Raw genomic sequence first — 4165 nt, forward strand, 5'->3', positions numbered from 1 at the left:
TCTAATTTCTACTAAATCAAAATAAGATAATATAAGATATTATATTATTGCTGGAAAAAAATGTTATTTGATTTGATACATTGTGATCCTTAACGTTGATGAATTAAGAAAAATAGAAAGAGAGGGATTCGAACCCTCGGTAAACAAAAGTCTACATAACAGTTCCAATGCTACACCTTGAACCGCTCGGCCATCTCTCCTACATAACTTAACTTATTATAGAAAATAAACTAAGTGAATAGTGAGTTTTCTTATTCCTACAGTACAAGTACAACCACAACCACTCGGGGGTTCCATAGTTCTATTGGAAAAATTCCTTTTGATCTAAGTGGAGGGATACAAGATTTTTTACTAGAAATTGCGCTCGCTATAAAATAAAGTTTTAATTGGGTTTTCCCGCAACTAAAGAAAAAGAAAAATGGAAGAATTCTTCTTATTACATAATAAAATAAAGAAACCTTAGAATTCCGTTTGCATAAGATACGCTACACCATACTATCAAAATCAAAAATAGGGTATGAGACAATTAATACTTTGAAAACACAAAATAGTTGATAACATAAGTTGTTGTTCAAAAATAGGAAAGTGGAATGAAATCTAGTCTTAGTCAAATATTTCATATCTCTTCGTGTCCAAACAGAAGGAAAATGATACAATTTGAGCTGAGCGGAAAATCCATATCTCTTTTATCCATTTAAAGCATATGGATTTAGTAGAGCATATGGATCAATCTATTTATAATTATAAGAATTGAATGTGTTTGTTTTTATGTTATTTTTTGAAGGAATGAAAACAATTCTATATATAATGGGTTGGGAATTATGCCTAGATCCCGTGTAAATGGAAATTTCATTGATAATACCTCCTCAATTGTAGCCAATACTTTATTGTGAATAATTCCGACAACCTCAAGAGAAAAAAGGCATTTACTTATTATAGAGATGGTGTGATTTGACTCCTTTTTTTTGCTTTTTTAGCCCTTCCTATACCTCAGTCTTACCAAAAAGAGAAGGGGTTGGAACCAAATTCATAGAGAGAACCAAATTTGTAAATCAAACAAACCCACGCTTCGGGAAGGTTAGGCGAACTAACAATTCCTTCCGTCGTGTATCCTCGATTGATGCGGTTTCAGATACTTCAATTATAGATTTGAGTATTGAGCGAACGGTTACACCTACATGATATGGTATGGATTACAAGCCAATACTACTCTATTAGTATCCGTGAGCAGCATAGGGGAGAAAAACACTACACTTAGAAATAGGAATCAACAAGAGAAAAACTTTGTTAGAAATTACCCCTTTCCCGATCGGTATCAGGGCTGGGAAGAATGGTTGGGATAACAAACAACCATTAGGTTTTACTTTGGATACCCCTGTAACAATCAAATATCGCTGAAGTACCTAATTCCTATAAATAGGAGCTGTTGAGAACAAAGAAATTGTTGGAGCTATCGTTTTCCTCTAGCATTAATAAAATTCATTGGTGCTAAGAAAAACCTCTTCTGCAAAAGTTGGCTAGTGATTTCTTGGAAAAATACCAGCCCCTTTCAGTTCATAATGAGACGGGACTAATTATATTTTGATTCTATAGATTATTTCGCTTAGTACTATTATGTACAGAAGGGAGGAGCTGTATGGGATCAAAACCTCATGTACGGTTTTGGAACGGAGATTTTTTGAATAGAATGAACGACTGTAATGGATGTTGGCTCAATCCGAAGGAAATATGCGGAAGCTTTGCAAAATTATTATGAAGCTACGCAACTAGAAATTGATCCCTATGATTGAAGTTATATACTCTATAACATAGGCCTTATACACACAAGCAATGGAGATCATACAAAGGCTTTGGAATATTATTTCTGGGCACTAGAACGAAACCCCTTCTTACTGCAAGCTTTTAATAATATGGCCGTGATATGTCATTATGTGCGACTATCTCCATTATAGAAAAAAACAGGATCAAATTTTCTAGTAAATACTAGAAAAAGGGCTTTCTACACGGGGATCGTAAAAACAATGATTTTCCCTATCAGCTGTAGGAAGGAAGGACACTTCACGAGAATCAAAAAATGAAGAAAGTATGGCTTATACTACTACTCTATGGATAAAGTTTCTCAAATTGATAGAGAAAGCACCGTAAAGATCAATTAGTGAGCGACTAGGTCGATCCAACAAAAAAACTGCTTACTTATCCCATGATATGGGGCAAAATTTAGGAATCCACTTATGTAATAGAGCCGATCCACTAAGGAATTAAGCAGCGGTGTAGTATCAGATCCCAAAGATAGTAAGTTCTTTTTCTTCCATACGGAAAAAAGTCTTTTTCATGGATTCTATAGAGATTTCATATATGAAACCAGGATAGTTACCTTTCAAAAAATTTGAACGAAGGCTCTATATCTATCTATGCTTCATTCTTCTGAATGCGGGGAAAAAGATCAAACCGATTATTGATAAAAATTAGGGTTTGAAACTTAGCTAATTAATTTCTTCTTCTTAACCTAAGAACTAATTGGATCAATTTTTGATAAATCGAATTCAGTTAAGATAGGGGAAATTCAGATAGCAATTTCTGAGCTGTATGAGGTAGGAAACTCTCAAGTATAGTTCTAAGGGAAGGAACTTCCTATTCCGACCGAGGAGAACATGCCATTCTACAGGGTGATTCTGAAGTTGCGGAAGCTTGGTTTGATCAAGCTACTGAATATTGGAAACAAGCTATAGCGCTTACTTCGGGAAATTATATTGAAGCACAGAACTGGTTGAAGATTACGAAGCACTTTGAATTTGAATAAGACCATGCTCCTTATTTTTCATAAAATGGGTGGTTTGGTTGTTGATCCATTAATCAAATAAATAAGGTCGTAAGATCGAATCAAGAATTTCATTATGTCCATTTCTTATACCTTCTTTTTTATATGATATTTCATAAGAATAAACCATAGGGATAGGGTCTAGAATAGAATTAATAAAGTTAATAATAGAGGGGGCAATCTAAATATTCCTAATATATTAGGACCATCTTATTAATAATTCTAATGTGTTATATTGGAATTTAGAATCAAATAAAAAACCCTATATTATGCTCAAGGAAAGTAGATATAGATAGGAGCTTATGCCCTAAAAAATACACTAGTTTTTTAAATTAAAAGTTAAAAAGATTATTTTCTTACATTGAGAAATATTTGTTTTTCAAGATAAACAATGTCCGTTAGGCACCTAATCTTTATGTCATAATAGACCCGAACACTTGCCTCAGATTGACTTCAATATATAATTGCTCCTGTGAATAACTAAAAAAAATAGAAGGATGGTAGGTAGTAAAGAAAAGAACTAATCACAATATCTATCTTTCAAAATCTCTCTTTCCAACCATATATCTTTCAAGTATTCACTAAAAAGACAGTTGGCGGGTCTCTTTGTATGTCTTGTCTGGAAAGAGGAGGACTTAATGATTATTCGTTCGCTGGAACCAGAAGTAATTTTTTGTGTGGATAGGGGTCCTATAAAAACATCTTTTGGGGAATGGGCCAGACCCGGCCATTTCTCAAGAACACTAGCTGAGGGCCCTGATACTACCACTTGGATCTGGAACCTACATGCTCATGCTCATGATTTTGATAGTCATACTGGTGATTTGGTGGAGATTTCTCGAAAAGTCTTTAGTGCTCATTTCGGGCAACTTTCCATTATCTTTCTTTGGTTGAGTGGCATGTACTTTCATGGCGCCCGTTTTTCCAATTATGAAGCATGGCTAAGTGATCCTATTCACATTGGACCCCGTGCCCAGGTAGTTTGGCCTATAGTAGGGCAAGAAATACTGAGTGGTGATGTAGGCGGGGGTTTCCGATGAATCCAAATAACCTCTAGTTTTTCAGCTTTGACGAGCATCTGGAATAACTAGTGAATTACAAATCTATTGTACTGCAATTGGTGCATTGATTTTTTGCAACGTTAATGCTTTTTGCTGGTTGGTTCCATTACCACAAAGCCGGTCCCAAATTGGCCTGGTTCCAAGATGTAGAATCCATGTTGAATCACCACTTAGCGGGATTATTAGGACTTGGGTCTCTTTCTTGGGCGGGGCACCAAATTCATGTATATTTACCAATTAACCAATTTCTTGACATCGGGGTGGATCCTAAAGAGATACCACTTCC

At 35.1% G+C, this 4165-nt stretch overlaps 1 pseudogene; it reads left to right on the top strand.

Annotated features, from left to right (window-relative positions):
- The first annotated feature begins 775 nt into the window (after positions 1-775).
- LOC119283478 lies at positions 776-2800 on the top strand (annotated as a pseudogene).
- Positions 2801-4165: the final 1365 nt, after the last annotated feature.

Source organism: Triticum dicoccoides, chromosome 4A, assembly GCF_002162155.2.
Source record: "Triticum dicoccoides isolate Atlit2015 ecotype Zavitan chromosome 4A, WEW_v2.0, whole genome shotgun sequence".
Classification (NCBI taxonomy): domain Eukaryota; kingdom Viridiplantae; phylum Streptophyta; class Magnoliopsida; order Poales; family Poaceae; genus Triticum; species Triticum dicoccoides.